The following is a 17,481-nucleotide window of genomic DNA, read 5'->3' on the forward strand; positions in this document are numbered from 1 at the left end:
TGATATATGCTCAGTGAAAAAGGAGCAAACACCCAGGCTGGAGACAGCTTAATGTGAAGATGGTTTATAAGTGCAGGGGAAAAGACATTAGCTCTGTCCTGCTCATTGTAACTAAGATAAAGGGGACGCAGTACAGCTTTCAGAAACAGCTCAGGAAAATGCTTCTGCATAGACACACATATTTACAAACACATCTCAAAATGTTGCGGTGTCTACACTAAATATAAGATAAACTGAAAAAAGGGGTGCTACAAAATGCTAAAAAATACACAGATCTCAACAGTGTGTTGTGCAGTCCCGAAACAAGAGCGTGGGGTGTGGAGATGTGAACCCCAAATCCAGATGGCTCAGGGATCTATTAGTCAAAAATAAACCAAAATTATTAATGCACTTTATCTACTGCATTTATTTGTGCACTGTCGAACCCCTGTTCCATCTCTCAGCCTGTCTCTATCTATATTTACTCTTATTTTCCATTTGCAATTTTCCAACAGCCAGAGACTGCTGCTCTGGTTTTGTGTTATTTGTGTTATTGCAGTCACTGTTTATCATCAGTAAGAGGAAAGCTGGGAATTGAGCTGAGAGCTATTGAAGAGGCAGTAGGTATAATGTCACCAGGAGATGCATTTGAATTCCTGTGAGGCAAAGACTTTTCCATAATGACCATTCTCCATGATTTGTCAGAAAGGTTTGTCATGTTTTTATCAGAATGTGTATTATGTAGTAACATAGGGGGTACTCTTTATCAAGGTATCTATTATAAAGCTCTTAGATAACAATTTCCCTTCCATAATTTGACTTTCTGAAGTCAAAATCTCTCTTGGTTTGACAGTGCTGTAGGAACAGTGACAAAACTGAAGTGTGCTCTAATGTGCAATTTCTGTAACCAGAAATCCAGGATGCAGAGTTGTTCCATCTCTGGTTTGCTGAGAGTCCCAGCTAAATACAACCACTGATGACTGTGGGACTCTGCAGTGAGCTGGTTCAGGAATTAAATCCATTTGCAGGGATAAATGAGATCAGTAATTCAGTAATAGCTTGTGAGAATGTCTTAGCCAATCTACAAGGATGTTTTGATGATGAAGAAATCTTAGAAGTCTGCTAAGTTTTCTAAATTGCATGAGAGCAGATTCATTACACGTTTTGCAAATCATTTAATCTACAAATAATTCAGGGATTGTCAATGTGCTGGTACCAAAATTTAATGCCTTCTAGTGGACGTGTAGGAATTGGTTCCTGTGCGAAAGTGGGAGGCAATTTCTTCTTCGTGCTGGAAGCTGTGTCATTTATCATCATTATAAGTGTAGTAATGTCATGCATATATAAATACAATGAGAAGAGCTGGCAACTGATCATGACTTTCATTTAGAACAGAACCAAAGGTAAATTTTTTCATATTATAATAAACTTAGGGCATGACATGTGAACTAGTTTTAAGTGGCCCTGTTCTTTAGTACATTGGCTTTTTCACATCATGTTCCAAGAGTGTTTGAATCATGAAGATGAGATAATGGGGCTAGTTGATAAGTTGAATAAGAATTAAAATGATACCAGGAAAGGAATATCCATATGCTAAATGATATGATATGATAAACATATTTATTAGGGAAGTTCTGTATCATGAATCCTCGAGTACAATCAATCAGCTTTCAGGGACATCTTTCTTCTCAAGAAAAACCAGTAGAAAGTCATTAAATCTTGGTATCTTCTCTTTAAATGGGAGAAGACTGCAGTGCTAGGATTGCTAAATCCAAGGAAAGCCAGCCCAGGTATTTTCATCTTTGAGAGGACTTCAGGGCAAGAAAAAAAATTCTAAACAGGACAGCAAAGAAGGAATTACTTGCTAAATTTACCTGGAAATCCTTGAAGAATGGGGCTATGTGGGCCTGTCCTGGAGATGTGTGGGAATCCGTGGTTGTCCAAGCAAGGGGAACTGTGGCTTCAACCCAAATCCCACTTAATCAGGCAATTTATGTGATGACTTGTGGGAGCCTCTGCACAAAGGTGAATCTCCCCTACTCAGCAGGTCTTGCTCTTTAACCCCTTAGGCTGGTTGGGCAAAAACGGGTGTAAAGTAAAACCAGAAGAAAATAGAAGTGAGAATATCCATATTGCTCATGTTGGTGGGATCTGCTGCTGATTCCCTGTGCGTGTGTGTGAGGGAGCAGACTGGTGCTGCTGAGCAGTGTGGCTTGCTCCTTTTCCCATGGAGGAAGCAGAATTCTTTTGGCATCTTTGTCCCTTGGTTGACACAAGCCAGCAGCATTAATTCTCCTCTCCACAAGATCCTCCCCAGTGATCCTCTGATGAGATATTTTTCCATTTGGCTGGTGTGATGTCCAGCCTTCTGGATGTGTGTGAGTGCAAATCACATCTTGCCAGGTGTGGGATTGATAGCCCCAGCAAAGCAGGGAGGTGTTTTTCTCCCAGAGCAGCTGAACTGCAGGGAGTGACAGCAGAAGCCTCTTCCTTGGCACCCCCTGTGTGTCACCCTAATGGGGTGGCTCAGCTCAACATCCAAACAGCTCCTTTTGCCCTGTCTCTTGGAGCACTGAGGACACACAAAACTCCCCTCACAGAAGCACTGGCAGCTCTCACCTTGGTGTAAGCATTCACCTGGGTTACGTTGGAGGAGCAATAATTGCTGTACCCACTGCTGGTTCCATGAGATGTGTTTGTCATGGACCCATTCCCCATTGGAACACAGGCTTTAACATATAACTCATCCTTTTGGGTACCCAGCAAAGTTTCCATAACTCATGTCTGTGAAGAATTTATCATCTTCTACCCTTAGATTGATATTTATGTTGCAGTGAAGTGCAAACAGTCACTCCGGTACCTGGGGTTTGACATTTGGAAATGATTTTTGAAGGTTATTTATTTATCATCCAGTGCAGCCCACTCTAAGGAGAGGTGTCTGCTCTAGACCTGCACCTCTGGAAAAGAGCTTTCAAACTTCTAAACCAGATGAAGTCAAGTAGCCCAGCAAAAGTGCAGTGTCTTCTGATGAATACTAAACACAGAGAGGCACGCCAATGATGCTGTTTGCTGAGTCCTGTTTAACTTCTGGTGCCACTAAAATGGGCAAAGTGGTATTTTGTGAAGTGAAAAATGATGGGGCCAAATTTGGAAGCTGAGTGTTTAAACTGCTTTGCCTCCTCAAGGTGTTTCACACCTCATCTGATTCCCATGGAATTTCAAATTTGCACAGAGATTCTTCTTTAGATTTAAAAACTTCTTATTTAGATTTAATTTTTGATGCCTCTCACTACTGGTGATAATTTAGCTTCATGAGAACTTAAGAAAAATAAGGCAAGAGATGTTCCAGGCAATTAGGGAACAGATTGTCCAAGGCTGGGTTAGAGCAGCCTGGAATAGTGGGAGGTGTCCCTGCCCATGGCAGGGGGTGGAACTGGATGATCTTGAAAGCCCCCTCCAACCCAAATCATTCTACATGGTTTATGTTTTTTTAAATGTTCAGCAATTTCAAATTGTTTTCACAGTATAAAAGCCAGTTGTCCTCTTCCCCTTCAGGCTTAAAAGCTGTGTAAATAGTTGATAACATCCTCTTGTAGCAGCCCATAAGTCACATTCCCAAGGGCAGATTTTCCTGCCCTTTGCTCCTTACCAATATTGCTCTAAAGCCAATTGTCAGTCCATTTAGATGGAACAAGTAACAGCCAAGGCCAGATCCCCTCTTTTCCACCTCTCACTGCATAATGCCATAATGAGATTCTGGTCAAACGGTTCAGTGCAATGCAATATTCAATCTGCCCGTACTCAGAAAGGCTGCTGTGAATTACTGGGCACGGTGATTAGCCCCTGTTTGTCCGAGGTTACTGGAAATTGTTGCCACATCTTGCAGGTGGCTGTGCTGCTGCGCTGGGACGCGGCCTTCGGGGCAGTGACGCACACGCTCTGCACTCCCAGCATGGGGAGGGACTGCGCCTGGAGCTCTGGGACAGCACCTTTGCTTTGCAGAACACCTTCTGGTGGGACTGGCCATAAGGAAAAATCCACCTGTGAACTTCCCTAAAGCAGGAGAAAGGGACCGAGGGCTCCTCAAATCCTGCCAGTTCTACACTCAGGAGAACAAACAGCAAGAGTGTTTTGCAGAAGGGGAGGTCCCCATGCTTGTACCTTATCTGTGTTCTTGCATCTGACAGAGGGCAGGGTTAGGTGGGATATTGGGAATAAATCATTCCCTGTGAGGGTGGGCAGGCCCTGGCACAGGGTGCCCAGAGCAGCTGTGGCTGCCCCTGGATCCCTGGAAGTGTCCAGGGCCAGGCTGGACGGGGCTTGGAGCAGCCTGGGACAGTGAAAGTTGTCCCTGCCCGTGGCAGGGGGTGGTTTAAGGTCCCTTACAACCCAAACCATTCCCTATTTCTCTGATTCTAAGTATCCTGAGACCAACAGGAGAGGTGCCTTCTTCTGGTGTCTTCTTCTGCTCTTCTTTTCAGCCAGAATTTGAGATACACCAACAACTGTAGCTACTTGAATGACCAGACTTTAAATAGTGATAATATATTGCATCTGTACAGGCATTTCATAGGTGTGAGAATATAATGAGCCCATAGATAGGGAACAATGTCCATTACACCCACAGCTATAAGCAGCTTTTTGGTCCGCTGATCTTTCTAACATTTAACAATGGGGAACATTTTTTAAAGCATATAACCTGTCCTTTATAAAAGATTTTTGTCATATTTTCAAGTGGGAATTGGTAAAGTAGAACCATTATAAATAGAGTCATTGCGTCTGAGGTTGTCAGCTTTGAGATCTTACAAAATAAGGAACCTTTTCTGAGGCTCTGGGCATGTGATGCCCTATTACCAGCTGTGTTATAGTGCTGTGAGTGCCTGGTTCCGATCTTGCTTTATGGTGGTGCTTATTAAATGTACTCAGGAGGAGGAAAGAGCCTGTTCTGTGGCTCTGGGAGTGTGACCACCCTGTGGCTTGCTGTGTTCTCTGTGTGACACTGGCACAGGCACCCATCCCTCACGATGGGTGTGAACAGAGATGTTCTGTCTGTATCAGTGAAATCCTTTAACCAGCCTGGCAGCTGATGCTTGAGAACAGGCATTGCAGGAACTTGTTTGGGACCAGACTCCAACGCAGGAAGACTTTGCCAAACTACCTGCACTAGCAGGAGGGCAGAGTGGAGGGATATTCCCTGCCTGCTGATGGATATGTCTCCCCTGCCAGGTACATGCCATACATCCTTCAGTCAATGGATGGCACTGCTGGCTTTTCACAGCTGGGCTTGTTTGGGATCTGCCTTGTGAAGCGCAGTCATGACTCAAAGCACGCTGGTGGGAAGGGGTTACTTCAGTAGCAGCCAGACTCCCTGGAACAGGGGTGGAGCAGAGGCCTTGGGGGTCTGTCAGGGGATGTGACTGGGCCCCCAGCCAGCCCTCACTCCTCACTCCCAAGTTCTCGTTGGGAGCACGGCTTGCTGTGCCTCAGCTGTGAGCGCACAGACAAGAGCTCTTGGAGCTCAGCCTGCTTGGGCTCAGCCTGCTTGGGCTCAGCCTGGAGCCACTGCCAAGCACGAGCAGATCTGCTGGGAATATCATGGAATCACATCAGAGAATCATGGATTGGTTTGGGCTGTAAGGGACCTTCAATCTCATCCCATTCCAACCCCCTGCCATGGCAGGGACACCTCCCACTGCCCCAGGCTGCTCCAAGCCCCATCCAGCCTGGCCTTGGGCACTGCCAGGGATCCAGGGGCAGCCACAGCTGCTCTGGGCACCCTGTGCCAGGGCCTGCCCACCCTCACAGGGGGGAATTCCTTCCCAATATCCCATTATTCATTACTTCTTATTAATAGCGAGTGCTACATTCATTATTTGTTATCCTATGGGATGGTGCATGAGAATTCACTTATTATTCATGGATTTAGTTATTTTATTGGTTTGTCACAGACCAGTTCTCACTTGAGCTTTCTGAGGCAAATTCTTAATTACACTGTTGTGGCCCCAGAGTTGGTAAAATGGGAGACAAGAGCAAGAGGACAGAGCAATGCGAATTTAAAAGGGAAATCAAAAAGGAGAGCTGAAAATTTGAAATCCATAAGGATCTTGAATGTTGTACAAAGGTTAAGAAGCATAAAAAGTGAAAAAACCCAGAAAAACTGGAAGGGGAAGGTTAGAAGAAAAGCTGTCTGTGAACAGATCTGCTTTTTCCAGAAGCCTGGATAAGTTTCAAAAAATAACCTGATTCCAAAAGCTCCTAAAAAAACTCAACCTGAAAACACTCTGGGTTTAGCTGGATGCAGCTCAGTGGCATGAATAGTGTTGCAATTATAAAATGGATGTAAATCAGAGTGATCTGTGCCTTAATTACCATTCTGCCACAACAGCAGATCCAGTCCTGTGGAAACCCCAAGTGGTTTCTGTGGTGTATCACCCCACAGACTAATTGGTCACTTGCCTTCTAGAAACGCTTTTGAGATAATTAAGAAAAATAATAAATTGGGAGAATATTTTACTTCTAATTGGGTGTCAGATGTATTAAACCCTTGAAAAACTGAAGGTTTTGCTAATAATCAGAAACCCTCAGCTTTCTCTGGTGCTACCTGCTTTGTTCTGAGTTGTTTGTGGAACAATCAGGTTTTTAATGGATGTGACATTCACCACAGCTAACCAAGAGACTTTGGTTTGGGAGAAGTTCTGATGCTGCCAGTGTGGGAATTAATTTTGCTGGCCTGAAAAGAAAGAATTCCTCATTTTGGGGCTACAAAACTCAATTTTGCCTGTTGTTTGAGAAGCCTTCAGCTGCCTCTGACAGTTCTGCAGGCAAAGTAATTGTACTGGAGAAAAAGGCCTAAAATAGACACTGTCTGCTTTAAACTTCTCTGGGTTAAGCAGCTTTGTTTTCTGCTGGCTTGTGAGGTAAATAAACATCCGTGTTATCAGTTGCTGGGAATGGACCTTAGGAGTTCAGCTTAGTGATGCAGCCTTGGGATTTGGAGTTCCTGGATGACACTTGAACCCACAAACATCGGGCATGTGCTTGTAAGCGGTTTCCATGGAAATAACATTAAAAGCCATTTAAAGAATGGAAAAACAATGTACACATCTTTTATGGATTTTTACACCAAAATAGTTGATTCTAAAAGCTGGTGTGAAGCAGTTCACACACTGACGCAACAGGGCCCAGAGCTGTTTAATTTTGGTTTTGTGAGGGGTGAAGTGTTTCTAAATGTTTGTGACAGGAAAGCACTGGGCAGACAGAAGTTACATGAACATTTATAATTCTGTTTTATCTTCATGTTACTTGCAGAGGAACTGTGCTGATGACCATGGCAGTCTTTTGTAAGCCAGTATTTAATATCAGGATTTCATTCTCAGTGAGCAGAAAGGGCTCGGGCTTAGTTCAGATTCCTTCTTTTTTGTTTTCAGAATAAACTCAAGAATTTAGGAGGAAATGATGAAATCTTTGGTCTATTTTGAAGTTGAGGAGATGGCACTGAAGTGACAAACCAGAGCATTCAGCACTCATAGAGACCCCAGAATAATAACCCAGCCTGTAAACAGACAGTGAAAAAAGGGGGGAAAAGCCTGGAAAATCCCCTCTGCTGAGCATCTCTGCCTTTTCCTGGCTAACTGCAGGGGAAGGGAAAGGGGAGAAGAGGGTGGGAAAGGGGGCAGAAGCGATTTGAGAAGCAGAATCCCAGTACAGCTGCCAGGGGATAGTGGCTGCAGAAAATGTCTGTTATTAATGCAACAAGACTGAAACTGCCTGGGCAGTGTCACTTTGAATTGGGTCACTGTTGCTCCAGTGTGGTATCACCATCAGGGCTGGCTATGATGAAATTAATAGCAACTGGGAATGTTAATTAAGAGCTAGGTCAGCTGTCCTCAACTGTTAGTGACAGTGTCATCCAGCTGTGATGCCTGAGTAGATTTTCTCACACACCACTGGCAGACAGGAATTTTTAGCAGCTGATAGACCCCAGATCAATAACTTACATAATGCAGTTCCTGAGTCACCTACAACAAGTTTACACATGTGAAATTGGGAAGGAATAATCTTGAGCTTGTGCTAACCTGGAGTCACACGGTGGGGGAGGTTGAGAGGGGACACAGTGGCTCATCTGGTGCAGTTTTCTCCATTCTCCCACAGCTGTTTCTCTTGGAACCAGATGTTCTCCCCAGATGTCTCGCACAGCTGTTTCTCTTGGAACCAGATGTTCTCCCCAGATGTCTCCCACAGCTGTTTCTCTTGGAACCAGATTTCTCCCCAGATGCAGAGGGGCAGCCCTGGCTCCCTCGTGCCACTCTGGCAGCATCTCCCACCTGCTCCTCTGAACTGCTCTGCACTGAACAGCACCAGCAGCCTGGAACTGGAATTTCCCTCCTTTCAGAAAGTTTCCCTTTTAGGCTGGAACAGATATAAAATGTGACCCTGGAAGCACGTGGCAACATTTGCCTCTGCCCACGTTGCCAAACACAGCCGAGTAGGGCCTGACCTTGTAGCAAATCATGGTGTAATGCAAGAAATGCTTAAAAAACCTTGGGACTCTTCAGATTTTTGCTTGAAGGAATGAGGAGATAATTAGTTCACAGGAAATACTTCAGTGGACAATACCAATCCAGTTGAAATTTTAAGCTGCATAGTCATGCTTAGCAGTAGATTTATCTTTTTTTAAACGAGGTAAAATGCCAGCTAGGAAAGTGTTTTCCATCTAGGTTAACAATAGGGGTTCTTGCATAAGCCACTAGAGCTTTCAAAAAATGCTTAAAATAATTTCCTGAAAACTTTAAATGGAGTGGACTGAAGATAAAATTTGGAGTAATTTCCTCAGGGACCTACATTATGTTTAACTAGTTGTTTTCAACATCTGAATTGAATTCCTAAGGCAGCAGCCATATGTGCTCACAAATTAGGGTATATATTGTATGCTTTTATTTTTATTGTTAGAAATGCTCCAAATGAATGGAGGGACCTTTATTTTTAGGAAAAAAAAATTTCTAATGTTAACTTAAAAATCCTCACCTTGTCCAGTTTTTTATTTCCTGCTGTAGAATACCAGGGGCCAACTTTATATTTTTTCTTCTGTAGCTGGAGCATTTGTATATTAGAAAGGTCAAGAATGTCCAATATTCAATTTTCTGGACAATTTTTGAAGATCATGGAACACTACCAACTGTTTTTCTCTTCTTAATACACAGTTTTCTTCTAAACATGCAGTTGTACATTCAATAAAGATTACAGAACTTGTCACCTTCCCATGTCTTTGTTAATACGAAAGAACCCAAAGGTTGCACTTTTGAATGCTCAAAGGTTGGCAACTAGAACACGAACCCAGATGAATAACTTGTAATGAATACTGGTTTTGCTTTGGGTTTTTTTTGGGGTGTGTGAGCATGGGAAAAAGTCTGATTAACAGATTTGTGTTCTGGTTTCCAAATAATTCAGATTTTGTCTTCACTTTCTTTCTCAAACCACAGTGTAAGACTACTGTGAGCTCTCAGGCTCAGATTTAATTGTACCTCAGAAGAATTCTTGAAGACTTCTTAAAACACATAAGATAAAAAGAATTCTGGTGGTGAGCAAGTACTTTAAAGCCATATCTGGGGCTCTGTACAAAAACCCAAACAATGCTTGTCCTCTGTTGTAAAACAGTTTGAATGTAGCTGCTTCCATATTCATATGAAATTTTATTTTTTTAATGTGCTTTAATGTGCTTTATAATGAGCTCTGTGGGCTGTTTGTGGTGCTGAGTTCTGTCACCCTGCTGGCTGCACATGGGGACGTGGGACAGCTCCTTGCTGGCCAGCTGCTTCCGAGCATTAATCCCGTATGCAGATCCCGAACTTTAATGAAGGATTAATTAATGATCTGGCAGTGCCTGAGCCTCAGCAGCCTGGCTGCACCTTCAGGCTGCCACTGTCACGCTGGGCTTTATCTCCTGAGCTCCTGGCTCAGCTCAGTCACACTCCTGTTACCACCAGGCTCAGAAGGTGAAGGAGAAAAACATCCAATTCCTTTAAATTTCCCTTGGAGTTCAGTGTCAGCTTCAGAAGGTGCAGCTGCTAATGACCTAGAGGTGATTCATCTATTATCAGGTAATCTGCCCTTGGCTGATTTAAATCCGGGGAGTTAAAGACAAAAACCTCATTTCCTTTAACAGAGAGCTGCCCATAGAAATGAGCAAAGAATTTTAAGTTAACAGAACGCTCTCAAAATTAAGAAAAGCGCCCTGCTGGCTGCTTTGGACTGCTCAGTGGAAGCAAAGCTGAAGGAAATCTGATTTCCCACGGGTTTAGATGGTCTTTCTGGGATTCTGGGATTCTGAGTAAGGCAAAGAAGAGGTTTACACACGGATATTCTGTACATCCAAAATATCCCGAGGGAGGAAATGGGTTGAGTGCCTGATCCTGCAACTCTGTTGGCAGCAAAGCTCATATTAAGTCCTGGCTTTTCCATGCAGAAGTCATAGTCTGGCAGATTATTAATAAGTAAATAAGTCATCTCTTGGTTTTACAAAGCTGACATTAATGGATGAGCAGTTCCATGTCTCGTTTGATGGACCTGGATGAGAATGTAGCCCAGAAAGTGCTCTTAAACATGGCTTTAGTGCCTAAGGGAATGCTTAGCATTTTAGTTATTTTTGTATTTATAAAAGAGTACATTGATGGGATAACTTTCTGGAAGAACCAGCGAGTATTTTAAATTTTTGTTTTGTTTTTCCAGGACTTGACATCTCTCTTTTATATATCCAGGATGTGAGTCACCCTGTCTTAAGTATTACTGATGAATTCTCCCCTGTATCACTCATAGGTCATTTGTTTCTTTGTCTGTTGTGTTTGATTTTCATCTTGCATTGATGAAACCTTGCACAAGCTCTCTAGGGTGGCTACCCCAGCTTCCAAACTAACACAAACAGAGGATTTTTCTCCCTTCCTGTATTTGCCATTTTTAATTTAAGCAGCCATATCACACACACAAACTGGGATGTAACAATCCCATGATAACTCCCTGCCTCCTCCACATCCATTTTCTCTTCCCTTCTTCCATCTTCTGTGCTCCTGCAGTTTTGTACCCTGGGGTGACAGAACTGACCTCTGCAAGTTGCCAGTTCTGGAAGAGTCCTTAGAAATCCCTTGTGTGACTAAAGAGGAGTTCCTGCCACTGACCCCTTGATTACTTTCTGCCTGCACAGAGCAGCAGCCTCTGAGTGCTGGAACACCCCGAGGTTCAGTGCCCTGGATGTGGCAGGAGAGAGTGAGAGGAAGTTTTGAGGAGGGATCCTTCCCATGAGGAGAGATTATTCCATGGCAGAGGGCAGGGAGGAATTCACTCCACTTGAAAGGACGGCTGTTTCTTTGAATCCAGATGTGAAGTTACCCGAAGAGATGAGGAGGAAAGAAGAAATAATCTGTGGGTTTCTTGCACCCACCTTGACCCCACGAGCAGCGATTTTTTTTTGTACTTTCAGAAAGTACCTGTGGTTTAAAAAAACCCAGACAAACAACCCATGACAAAACAACATAGAAATCTTCTCAACCAGCCCCCTCTACTAAAAAAAGTTGTTTTCTTGCTGTTATGCTTTCCTAGGCCTGAGATTAACAGTGCAAGTGCCATCTTGGGGGAGCTCTGTGTGGGTTTGGGAGTTTGGAGGGATGAATTGCAGAAGAGTTTGGCCTGGAATCTGCACTCAGGGGACCAGAAACCACATCCAGGCCACAGCAAGGCTGTTTGTCACAGCCAGGGGTTATCCAGAGAGGGGTGACAACGGAGCAACAAAAGTTTCCAATGTACCACGTTGTTTTCCCTTTCATACCCAAGGGTAAAGCATCCCTTAGGGCAGCCCAGCTGCATAATTTCAGGATTAAGTGAAAAGTTAAATGATACACAACAGATGATCCAGAATAATTTCTTCTTTTGAATTCTTATGAATTCTTCTGAAATCCTGCCTTTTGATATAGGCTGGCTCAAACTTTGAATTCCTGGCTCTGGGAAACTGGACCTTAAACATACTCCTAAACTTTCTGACTGTGTCCTGTTGACTGAAGGTCTGAATCCCTTCAGCATCCAGCAGGATTCCTCTTGCCTCAATCTTGCCTCCAATCTCAGCAGCTGAGAACAGGACAGTTAGGACATGATAGTTTCAGGTTGTATCAAGATGAACTCTGTACTTTCAATCTAATATAATGTTTGATCTTTCCGACCCCAAATCAGAGCTGTTTTCTGAAGCATTGCCATGGCAATGCACAACACAGTGTGTTGTCATTGCCAGGGCTTTTAGAGCTTTATTGAAATGCTTTTGAGCTGTAGAAAATGATCGATGGGAAATAATGGTACATTATGTCACAGATTGATTTACAATGGGCTGCACTATAAAATATTTAGTAGCATCTCTAAAATTATATCAAGACAAGTTACCAGAAAATTAAAAATACCGAAATATATAGAGCTGCAAACATAGGCATTAGTGTGTGAGTACAACCAGGCCTCTCCTTCCAGAGCTCGGAAGGAAAATATGTTTGCTGGCAAATTGAGTAATTGTTTCTGAAAATTGGCAGCTCCCTGGTTTCTGGGTAAGCCTTCAGCATTACCTATTCCTAAGAAACTTCTTTGTATTCACAGAGTGCTTACTATTGTGAAGCTAATAGATATGTTTTTGATGAACACATTTTTCCATTTGAATTGTGAGAGCAGTAACCTTTAGTCATCCACAGACAAGATCATTTCAATTCTAGGCTCAGTGCAGCCAAATTGCTCGATTCAGAATCTGATATGTGCACTGGCTTAATTATGTTTGGTTTTGGCTTTTTTTTTTCATTGTGATGAATCTTATGTGATGATCAGGTAGTGACATTTATTTTATCTGTGTGGTAAATTCATCTGTGGTCTGATGAATTTATTTCTCCCCTGTTCAACCCTGCTCTTAGAAAATATACAGGATTGCTTTTATTGCTTTTTCAGAACACCCTTGGTAAACATCAAATTCTGCACATCTAATTCCATCTCCCCTGAAAACCAGCAATGCCCGATGGATGTGAAATCCTGACCCTCTTGAGCATTTAGCAGAAGCTTTAACCATTAACAGGTAGTTCAGACTCCACTCAGTGGAAATGAGGACCAAACTCATCCATTTCCCAGGTCAGGCCAGAGTCCTACAGCTGTTCCTGAGATGTGGGAGTTGACTCAGTGTCTGCTGGGATTCAGGCTGCTAAAAGAGCAGTCAGTGCTCTGCTTTTCACCTTGTATAGCATTAATTTGAATATATTCTTTCATTTCCTCTCACACTTCATTAATGGCAATAGAAACATTAAATTTGCATACATCAATTGCTAAGCAGTTATGTTAACCAGACTGTTAGGAGCATCAATACTGCTTGAAAGTAGGACTAATTATATCCTACTTCCCATTTTGGGCATTGTTTCTGTCTGAATTGTAATGTGACTAAATTATTGTTTTGATTATGCTGATGAGTTAGTTCATTCTCATTTATGTCCTGATTCATTTCATTCAGAAACCTTTGAAATCTGCACAGCTGCCTCAGTCTGAGTAGCCTCCCACTAAAACTCGAGCAATACACTTCTGGTACTGAAAACTGGGAGGAGGAAGAGAATGGGACATTCTCCATCCATAAGGATATTTTAGGTCATAGTACTGGACTTTCTGAGTGAGTTTGGGCAAATTGTTACAGATCAATGCAAATTAGTTCAGTTTTGCATCCAAACAGCCCAATAAATGGGTTGAAGCAGCAGATTTGAACTTGCTTGTGCTAACAGTCACCCTGATCAGCTGCCTTTTTCCAGCAGGCCCTTACCAGGTCTGGAAAAATCCTTTTCCAAGGATCTTTGTTTTCCATTCCTGTGTCATTTCCCGAGCCTGATGCTCTGCCAGTTACTAAAATCGCTGTCTCTCCTGGAGGAGGCACCTGACACATTCATGAGTCTATTCCCTAAATAATGGCAAAGATTGTACAAGTCCCTTGATGATTAACAAGAGCTCTCAGTGCCGAGGCTGACAAGGCACTCCTGCCTGTTCTTATCCTCTCCCCGTCGTGTCAATGGAGCTCCATGGAATCAGGAGGGAGCAAAGAAGGAAGCTGAGTGCCAGGAGAGTCTCCAATCCAACAGGCAGTGTTTGTCTTATCTAAAGTGACACAGCTTTTCATTTCCTCATCCATTGACAAGGCTCGTTAGCACTTGGTTTACGGTGTAAAGTTGGAAGCACAGCAATTAAGGAACAAATTGGGAATGATGGGAATTGTGTCAGAGCATTGGAGCTCATTGGTCACTTGAGGGCTGTGGCTTTACACGTTTTGGTTGGTGCCACTCTGCTTTTTCCAGCCCCGGAGGTGTCCAAGGAACACGTGGACGTGGACTCAGTGCTCTGGGCTGGGGGAACAAGGTGGGATCCAGCACAGGTTGGACTCTTGCAGGTCTTTGCCAGCCTCAGGGATTTCGTGATTCTGTAACACCAACGAAATTCTTCAGATACTGCTGAGCTTTGCCAGAGCTCTCTTCTTTCTGGCTGTGACATCCAGAGTAGCCACGAGCTACAGAAAAGTGACCCAGCCACCACAGCTTCCCTTCCACACCCTGTGTCTGACCTGTGTGTTTGTGCCATTGACTTCTCCATTCTCAGTGAACCATTACCATGAGGGCAAAGTCCCAGCCACGATAACTCGTTAATTAAACCAATTAATGGATTAAACACTGCGTTGCTTGTACATGAAAAAAATAAATGCTTAAGATTACCAAAGAGTTTTTTGGGTTTTGGATATCTTGAGCCCAATGCTGCTGCCAGGGTGGTTATAGTCAGGCATTCTGGGGTTGCAGGCTGTCTCCTCCCACGGGAAGACCCATTCCTATTCCTATTCCTATTCCTATTCCTATTCCTATTCCTATTCCTATTCCTATTCCTATTCCTATTCCTATTCCTATTCCCATTCCTGTCTTTGTTTCTGGCTCTCTCCGAGCTTGAATGCAAGCTGTGCACTATCCCTGTGTCCCTTGGCAGGCCGGATACAATGCAGAGTGACTTTAATTAAGGATGCTCTGGGGGGAAAGTGGAGTCTGCAGCAGCCAGATGAGAGCACATAAAAGCAGAGCATCCTCCGCAGCTAAATGATCAGTTATATTGCAAAAGGAATAACAGATCCAGCTGGAAAAAAGGCAGTTTGGGTAAACTCAAGGATCCCACGTTATGCTTAGAATCAGGACTCACCTCATTATTTTGCAGCTCATTAAAAAAAAGCAGTGCAAGTGGTGTGCCTTTGTGCATTGCTTCGTCTGTCTAATTGGGCCTTGACATTTAATGAAACTGTGATTTTTTTCCTCATTAATAATGCAAAATATTTAAACAGCGTGTAGGAGTGTTTTTAGAGGCTTTGCTGGTAGTTTGTATTGCTCAAAGCGGGACTGGTGACTCTCAGTGAGAGAAAAAGCTTGGTCTGGTCATGTCACACAGTTTTGAAGCTGCAGGGCTCCTGTAGGACAATCTACAGCTCTGTTTTAAGGATCTGATTTCCCCCAGGTTGTACAAATAGCTTAGGTACCCTGCCAGCAGCATCCAGCACCCTGAGTGCAGAGCCATCCTCAAGGAGAGCTCGGGTGGGAGTGCCCAGAGATGTGTACACGTCTTCCACCTTGGCATGGATTAATTCTTCTCTTTTTAAGACTTTTATGTCTGTGTGTGGCACAGGATGGTGGGTCAGAGATTGAACAAGTCTCCATTTTGTTACTTTACTTCTTTCATAAAACTTCCTGATTCCCTGAGGCTTTTAGAGGGAGAAATGGCCTCTAACTTGATCTTGGGCAGAAAATAAAATGCCCACATTCTCTCCACATTGTCTCTCTGCTTGGGGCATCATTATGGCAACTATAATTGCACTGATTTTAGTGGAAAGAAATCTACTTCAGTTCCGTTGTTGCAGCAGGACTTCTGAGATTACTGTGATGCTGAAATGATTGTAAAAGTTAAGTACTGCAGCTGTTTCAGAAACTGGCCTAAAAAACTATAAATCCAAGCTCATTCTAACGTTAATTGCACTGAACTACGTACCAAGCTAATTGAAAGCTTTTAGCTATTTTGGTTGTCCATGTACTCCTCACTTCCTTGTCCAGAAGTCCCAAATTACATATAATGAAAAAAATGAAGGCATTAAATGGTTGCTGCAAGTGCTTAGAGTGCAGTGTGCCATAACATCCACGTCACCAGCACAGGAAACAGAAAATGGTATTGTCTGGAACATTTCCATTCATAGAATGATTTGGTTTGAGAGGGAGCTTAAAGAACATCTCCACCCCCTGCCATGGCAGGGACACCTCCCACTGTGCCAGGCCGCTCCAAGCCCCAATGTCCAGCCTGGCCTTGGGCACTGCCAGGGATCCAGGGGCAGCCACAGCTGCTCTGGACACCCTGTGCCAGGGCCTGCCCACCCTCTGAGTAAGTAAAGAATTTCTTTCTTGTAATTAATCCCAATCTGCCCTCTGTCAGCTTGAAGCCATCCCCTGTCACTCCATGTCCTTGTAAAAGTCACTCTCCAGCTCTCTTGAAGCCCCTTTAGGTACTGGAAGATAGAATAAGGTTCATCTAAAAGACATGGGGAAGGATTAACACTTGACTTTTGCATGAAAAATTCTTCTATCTTTAGGTGCCACAAACAAACAAGCTAACAAGAGTTTTCTTAGCATATATTTGTGATTCTGGAAGATTTCTGAAAGCTGTAAATTTACAGTTAAGGATTGTAGATTTGACAGTAAAAAGCCTGAGCAAAATGACAGAAATTCCTCAGTTTTGGTGGTTAATATTGAAGCACCATGTCTTGACGCAGCAAAGGGATGCACCACATTGTCCCTGCATGGTGAGGGCACTTGTCACTGGAAGCAAGGATGAGGAACAAGGACAAGGACTCCTTGTTGCCTCTCGAAGGAGGGAACTCATCAGTGGCAAGGCCACCAAGCTATTTCTTTCTTGAGGCCTGTGCTGATGGGAGAGAAGCTGGAGGATTTGCAGGGCAATCAGAGACACGTAACCAGCTCTCCTTTGCCTGGGAAGGGGTGACTCACAGGCTGCCATGATCGAGCCTGCAAAAGGCCTGGATATATCCCAAAGCTCCACCAAAACTGAGCTCATCCCAAGCTGCTCAGGCTGCAGTGTCTGCAACACGTTTTACCCACACTTGGCACCGCAAGGACCCGCCTGGTTTTCTTGTGGAGGTGAATTTCTTGTGCTGGGCTGCAGAACTGAATGGCTGCAAATATTTCCCCAGCTTTAATTTTTCCATGATTATCCAAGTAGTGCTCAGCTTGAAGCTTCCAGCCAGAATCACATTTTCACCATAATGAAAACAATCTACAGGAACTGTTTGCCTTTGCTCCTTTCTGTTTCCTGCGTGCTGGTCCTGGAGTGTGTAACCAGCACCAGGTGGACACTGAGAAGATTTTCTGCGACTGCAGCAAACCAGAAATATTTGCTTGTGATTTATATATTCAAAGATGATAAAAGCAG

Source organism: Aphelocoma coerulescens, chromosome 20 (genome assembly GCF_041296385.1).
Source record: "Aphelocoma coerulescens isolate FSJ_1873_10779 chromosome 20, UR_Acoe_1.0, whole genome shotgun sequence".
NCBI classification, from domain to species: Eukaryota; Metazoa; Chordata; class Aves; order Passeriformes; family Corvidae; genus Aphelocoma; species Aphelocoma coerulescens.